This window comes from Littorina saxatilis, linkage group LG7 (genome assembly GCF_037325665.1).
Source record: "Littorina saxatilis isolate snail1 linkage group LG7, US_GU_Lsax_2.0, whole genome shotgun sequence".
Lineage (NCBI taxonomy): Eukaryota > Metazoa > Mollusca > Gastropoda > Littorinimorpha > Littorinidae > Littorina > Littorina saxatilis.
Genome location: NC_090251.1, coordinates 24,729,664 through 24,737,163, shown reverse-complemented (window position 1 = coordinate 24,737,163; position 7,500 = coordinate 24,729,664). Strand labels below are relative to the sequence as shown.

General features: G+C 43.3%; 2 protein-coding genes across 3 annotated transcripts in view; one reads left to right on the top strand and one right to left on the bottom strand.

Moving 5' to 3' along the window:
* The window catches only part of LOC138971000 (myelin regulatory factor-like), a 333,475-nt gene that overhangs the window by 164,688 nt on the left and 161,287 nt on the right, over positions 1-7,500 (bottom strand). The window lies entirely within an intron of this gene.
* The window catches only part of LOC138970998 (uncharacterized), a 34,444-nt gene that overhangs the window by 22,869 nt on the left and 4,075 nt on the right, over positions 1-7,500 (top strand). The gene's annotated exons all lie outside the window — the stretch shown is intronic.

Genomic DNA, 7,500 nt, shown 5'->3' with positions numbered 1-7,500 from the left:
CTCTCTGTCTCACTCTCTCTCTCTCTCTCTCTCTCTCACTCTCTCTCTCTCTCTCTCTGTCTCACTCTCTCTCTCTCTCTCACTTGTGAATTCATTTTTCTTCGAAGATACAAACGTATTTCTTTGTTCCTTTTGTGTGAGTATTCGCGCCATGGACAACACATGTCATTAATCACTGGCTGGCACTGTTATCTTGTAGCTGTAGACTGGGAGTGCCAGAGATAGGAATGTTCCTGCAGTCCTGTGGACAGTCACAACTGAATTTGCACTGGTTGAAATCTCACTGTTGCTTGTGAATCTTCTACCAAGTGAGTTTGCTATGTGCAGTTAGGTGAATCAACGAACTTTTATTATGTATGGTTTACAAGTGCAAAGACTATGAATGAGAAAAGTGTTGTGACTTTTTGTGCATTTGCTTTGTTTGGAATTGTGTTCTCTTCAGCTGTTTGGAGTGTACACCGCGCGTCAGTGATGTGATGTGACGTTAATGCCTCAACGCCTATCACGCCGCGAGGCGAGGCTCACCCCGCAGTAATCTCTTCAAGTGTCTCCATCAAAAACTACTGCTAATCATGTTCTATATGTAGATTATGTCAAAGGGGTTTTATCAGTGCATGAGTATGTGCAATTATGTCAGTTATTACTCGCTCACAACTGAGCAAGTCTCTTGAAAAAATCGAACACAAGAAAGACCCCAATGAAAAAACTTTCAAGTGTGAGAAACAATTCATGCCGGTATGGAGAGCTGTTCTGAGGTACCGGTATATGATCGACTTGCCATCACACGGGTACTCCTCCAGCTGGGTCGATTATTCCCGTACAGTCGATGGCAAGCTTCAGCAACTTGCCTGTGAATACGATGACACGGCCATAGTCATTGGAAAACTGCCACCAGCTCTTATCCAGACGTCTATACGTCTGCACTTTTCATGTGAAAAACTTATTGTCATACATTTTTATCCAACCACTTGCACATTCCTGGTGCAGGGAAGGCAATGCCGTGACTGGGTGGAGGATGACTTCAGGCGCTTGCAGGGTGTTGTCCATACACTCCTGGAGTTTTCTGATGCAATCGACGAGAACAGCTCGGTATACAAAGGTGCCAACCTGATGCTACCCACGTCTGAAGTCAGCGAAGGTACAGACTGTACTCACAGTAGTGACGTCATGGCTGCTGCCGCCGAGAAGACACCTGGTGCAATTAGTACCGCTACCACCGTTGCAGACAGAGCCGAAGACGAGACACCTAGTGCTGCTAGTACAGATACAACTTTCGCCGACAGCGTCGACGACGAGACTCTTGGTGCAGCCAGTACCGATGAAGTCCGCAACACTGATGACAGCCAGGCTATCACTATTGCTGTCGAAGATAATGTTTCGTCAGCAACTAGTGCGGACAGTACTGTCACTAACACCACTGACAACGACGCCACTGTTGCTGCCGCCGCTGCTGACACTGGTGACACCCCAACCAGCGGTAACATCTGTACAGCTGATGGTTCAGACAGTGTCGACATAACTGACAGTAGTAGTTGTTGTGAAAGTGACCTGGTGACCAAACTCATGTTGGAAATGAGAGACATGAGAGTTCAGCTGGACAGAACGATCCTAGCCAACGAACAGCATCGTGACAGAGAGGTGGCGGAGCTGAGGGAGGCAGTAGAGCAGCTCAATAGAGAACGCGACGCTATGAAAAAACGATGCCAAGCCTTAGAAAACAAAGTCAGGGAACTACAAAAGGTTGAGAAAGAGCAACACAAATCCTCCTCCTCTCAGCAAACGTCCCCTCCAGATTCTCGCCCTTCCCTGTCCGGTGTTCAAGCCATTGCCATCACCACAAACAAGGGGCGATATGCGCCCTCCCTTTCTGACGACGAGGACTCGACCACGCCCCCTCCTAAAAACGGTCAGTCTGCTAACCGTGAGCCCTGCCGTGACCAGTTCCCGGTCGCTCTTAACGCCACTGATCGCTCCCCTACACTCCGTATCCCCCCCACCTGCACACACTTCCTGCTCGGGGACTCAAACCTGGGAAACATTGCCAAAAAGCGTCTGGACAGGTCGGGTGCTACAGAGATCAGGACTCTACGAGGCACCACGACCCAACGCCTGACAACAATTGTCACTGACAGCGGCACTCACCCTTCAGTGAAGAAAGTTGTGTTAAACGTCGGGACAAATGACTGTAGGGGAGACTTAGATAGCTTTGTGCAGAGTTTTGCTAATCTGCTATCAGCAGTCAAAAAGCACTTCCCTTCATCCTGTGTCTATGTCGCAGCCATACCCCCACAACGACAGAACAAAATGACACGGAAAATAAAGGACTTTAACAGCAGACTGAAGGCTCTGTGCAACACTGAACAAGTGACCTTCCTGTCTCTTCAGTTGATCTGGAAGGTTGACGAAAACGGATGCCTCGACAGCCAGATCCTTGCAGACAGTGTGCATTACTCACCCAAAGGACTGTCACTGTTCTTGCGCGAAGTGAAGTCTGCATTGTGGGAGCGTCAGCAGAACCCCGTGGCATCATATGCTGCTGCTGTGAAAGGACAACGCATGTCCAGTCCTCAAACTTCGCCACACGACATTGGTGAGACATCACAGTCCACTCAGCAGCCATTATCACCAAGGTCGCAACACCCACCAATGTCACAGCAGCCTCCACAGGACGCCGTGACGCTGCATAGCCCTCAACAGCAGTACGAAACGGTGCAGCCCTGCCATCGCCCCCAGCACCAGTGTGTACCGGACCAGCACGGCCATCGCCCCCAGCACCAATATGTACCCGAGCAGCCCAGCCATCGACCCCAGCACCACTACGTAACGGAGCAGCCCAGCCAACCGCCCAGGTCAACTGAGGCCACAGCGCTGGCACCAGGTGGTACCCAGCCGCCACACCATAGGTGGTTTCACCCCTTCCCAGTTCTTGACCCCAGTGGGTATTTTCACGCGCCGCCTGGCCCCCACAGCCACTTCCACCAATCCCATTATCCCCCTCATCTGCTACACCCGTCTATGTACAGTGCCTTCAGCCCCTTTGTGCAACAGGCGCCACCCCCATTCTACAGTCAGTGGCCAATGCCGCAGGCAACAATGTAGCTACAGTGACCCATCTTCACACGCTAGTGTAAAATAGCGCGTGTCACACCTTAACATAATTATAACCACGTTATGTCCCATAAACTCTAGTTCTGGAGACAGAAAAAAATAAGTTAGCATTGTGCTTGTCACCTTGTATAACTGTTACTGTGCTTTGTGTGTGTGTGTGTGTGTGTGTGTGGGTGTGTGTGTGTGTTTGTGTGTGTGTGTGTGTGTGTGTGTGTGTGTGTGTGTGTGTGTGTGTGTGTGTGTGAAAGACATCTCATTTTCATATGATTACACATTATGCACTACTTTCACTGATTCCCCCAATTTAATTTCTGTTTGTTCCTGTTCGTATCGCCGTGTTGTGCTATACAGACTGTGTGGCTCGGAAAGTCACAGTGTAGTGTTCTTGTGGTTTTCACTCTTTTGTTATAAGAAAAAGTGGCTGTATTCAGCCGTATCAGAACCGTACAAACAAAAGTTCCATTGTTACTGAGCGGACAGTCGATATCTACATGTTACTGCTCTTGCCACATTGAAATGTGACAGTGGTGCTGTGTTGACTCGGATCCTCACTAACATTCGGAGAACACTTGTCTAAGTTTCATGTGGAAATCTGCGAGGGCGTGATTGAAGACTATATTCCCTCCAGCGTGTGTGAGTGGTAACTGCCACGTAATCCGTGTAATCTGCCCGCTTCGCCTGAACGGTGTTGTGTTTGTGTCAGGCTCACTGACCTCGTTGGTTTGAAGTCGAGTGTCAGCGCAGAGGTGCGTGACGCTATTGTGAAACTTTACCATAAACTTATTGTGTTGCAAGACTGCCGGCATAAATTTGTTGTTTGTGTTTATAGTTTGAACTGACTGTCGTTTTGCTTTTTTCGTGACAGTTGTTGTTTTGCTTTTCTTGTAACATTTATTGTGTGTGTTAGTTATCATTGTGTGTGTTTACTCCTTGTTTTATTATGCTCAGTGTTGGTCATTTAAATGTGTATCACCTCTATAATAAGGTTCATGATGTATGTGCCTTCCTTGAAAAAGCGTCTCCGAATTATCATTTATTTGGTATTACTGAATCAAGATTAGATTCCAGGGTTTCCGATAATGATATCGCGATTGTTGATTATTGTGTTGAAAGGCGAGACCCAGAAATCCAAGGGCAGACCGGAATCGCGGTATATATTCATGACTCAATTAAACACATTACGCGTAGACGCATAGACCTGGAACCCAGCGCAGTAGAATGCATTTGGTTAGAACTCAAACCCAGTAAATCAATGGCCCCTCAATTCGTGTGTTTTCTTTATAGAAATCCTGCGGCAAATTTTGAGTGGTATGATCATTTTGTACAAATGTTAGACAATGTTTATAATAAGAGCAAACACAATGCTGACGTTATGCTACTTGGCGATTTTAACATAGACATGTTAAAGTCCCATCCCAGCTGGGAATCAACTACTCAGTTATTTGGGCTTAAACAGCTTGTAAAGTCACCCACAAGGGTAACTTCAACGACATCTACATTGCTCGATCATATTTATACGAATAATCCGGACACAGTCTTGGGTGCCTGTGTATCCGACCTTAGTGTAAGTGATCATAGTCCTGTAAGCTGTTCCAAATTGATGAAAATACCCAAGGCAGAATCAAAAGGTCACACATATATTTCATACAGGTCTTTTAAACATTTTAATCAAGGTCTCTTCTTTAATGATTTGAATTGTACACCTTTTGCTTCTGTGCTTAATTATACCGATCCTAACGAGGCACTTGAAGCCTGGTATTCCCTCTTTATCGATGTGGTAAATCGACATGCACCTGTGAGGCGGAAACGAGTAAGACATCCTAAACTTCCTCCCTGGTTAACCATTGATATCATCGAAGCAATGGCGTATCGCGACCAGTTAAAGACAAACAAATTATTTGAAGATTATAAAAAAGCGCGTAACAGAGTAAAGAATCTTGTGAGAAACGCGAAGCGATCATATTTTGATAAACTTGTGGGTAACAACAAAGATGTTTCAAAAGTCTGGCGCGCCCTGAACACGTTTTTAAAAGGCAACTCCTCAAAAAATAGTAGTATTCCTCAGAATATAAAGGCCAACGACTTTAACGATTATTTTTTGTCCGTTGCTGAATCACTGGTAGATTCTCACTCAAAATCTCCAGGAACAGAACCACATTCCTGTTGTGAACGCTTGCAGATGTTCTGTGATGAAAAATTAAGAAACACGGATGCGTTTGTTATTCCGATAATGGCCATCCATGAAGTTGGCCAGTACATAGCAAGGTTAGAAAATAAAAAGTCTTCCGGACTTGATGAAATAAGTAATAAATTATTAAAATTGTCTACTCCTTATATAGTAGAGTCTCTGACTTATGTTTATAATTTATGTATTCAACACAATGATTTTCCAAAAGAATTTAAAAAAGCGAAAGTCATACCTTTGCCAAAGAAAAAAGGTTCTCAAGACTTAAATGATTTTAGACCTATATCTTTGTTATCTGTATTATCTAAGCCTCTTGAAAGGCATGTTCAAAAACATCTGGTTACTTATTTGGAGGACCACAATCTCTTGCATCAACTTCAGTCTGGTTTTCGCTCTCAACATTCATGTAACACTGCCCTTGCCAGATTAACTGATTCATGGTACTCATCCATCAATAGGTTAGACATTTCTGGTGATGTTTTCTTGGACCTAAAAAAAGCTTTTGACCTCGTGGATCACGAGATCCTTCTACAGAAATTAAAGTGTTATTTGAAAAGTTCTAGCACTGTCGCTTTTTTTTACTCTTATCTTAAAGAGAGGGTTCAATCTGTATACGTACACGATACGTACTCTTCTCAGGGCACTGTGAAATGTGGAGTGCCACAGGGGTCTGTTTTAGGACCTGTATTATTTTGCATGTATATAAATGATTTGCCCTTGTACCTACAGTCCGAATCTGTTGAGTGTCATATGTTAGCAGATGATACTACCTTACATGCAACAGGGAAAAGCCCTGCACAAATTCAAGACAAATTACAACAGAGCCTAAACGATGTTTCTGAGTGGTGTTCTGCAAATCGTATGCTTATTAATCCAGTTAAAACAAAGTCTATGATAATCAGCACTCGCCAAAAACATCAACTTTCAGAAATGACTCTGAGTCTGTCCCTAAATGAGCACTCCATTGAGCAAGTAGCTGAGCACCGTTTACTGGGACTTACTGTTGATAATAATCTCAAATGGCAGACTCACATCAATGGAATCTGCAAAAAAATTGCTAAAAACCTGTTTCTTTTGTCAAAGTTACAAAGCATTATTAATCTAGACACAAGGAAACTATTTTACAATGCCCACATAAAACCCCATATTGATTATGCTTCCATAGTATGGGACGGGTGTAGTGAAGTTCACTTGAAGAAGCTGAACTCGCTCCAGCGTAGAGCTGCTAAACTAGTTCTGCCCAGTCCATCTCTTTCTACAAAGGAAAAGATGAAAAGTATTGGGATGTTAAGCTTAAAAAAGCAGCTTTTGTATAATAAATGTTCATTTATGTATAAAGTCGTCTATAAGGACGCCCCAACATATCTTATACAACTCTTCAAATCATCTCCGTCATATTATTCAAACACTCGAAATAACCTTGCCTTGTCAAGGCCCCGCATCGATTTGTTTAAAACTAGTTTTTCTTATTCTGGTGCGTTCCTTTGGAATTCACTACCTGTAAATATCAAGTCATGTCTGTCATTATCTTCTTTTAAAAGACAGCTCCGAAAGCACCTCTCTAACGACTAAGTCGGTGTACAATTTGTGCGAGTGTGTGTGAAAGAGAAAGTGTATAGTATGCTTCCATTAACAAGCACACTTTTGAATTTTTTATTTTTATTTTGTTATACTTTTCCCCACATAATTTTGTTTTATTTGATTTTTTGTTTAAATGTTTTCATTCTTTATATTTGTTCTTTGTTTCATGTGTGTATTATAGTAGGGACTAGCTGTAAGAAAGGACCATATGGACCTAATGCTATCATCCCTCGGTAATAAAGTTTTCGAGTTCGAGTTCGCTTTCTCTCTTTCTGTTATATCTCTATCGCTCTCTCTCTCTCTCTCTCTCTCTATATATATATATATATATATATATATATATATATATATATATTATATATATATATATATATATATATCTCTCTCTCTGTCTCACTCTCTCTCTCTCTCTCACTCTCTCTCTCTCTCTGCCTCACTCTCTCTCTGTCTCCATCTCTCTCTGTCTCACTCTCTCTCTCTATCTCTCTCTGTCTCACTCTATCTCTCTCTCTCTATCTCTCTCTGTCTCACTCTCTCTCTCTCTCTCTCTCTCTCTCTCTCTATATATATATATATATATATATCTATATCTCTCTCTGTCTCACTCTCTCTCTCTGTCTCACTCT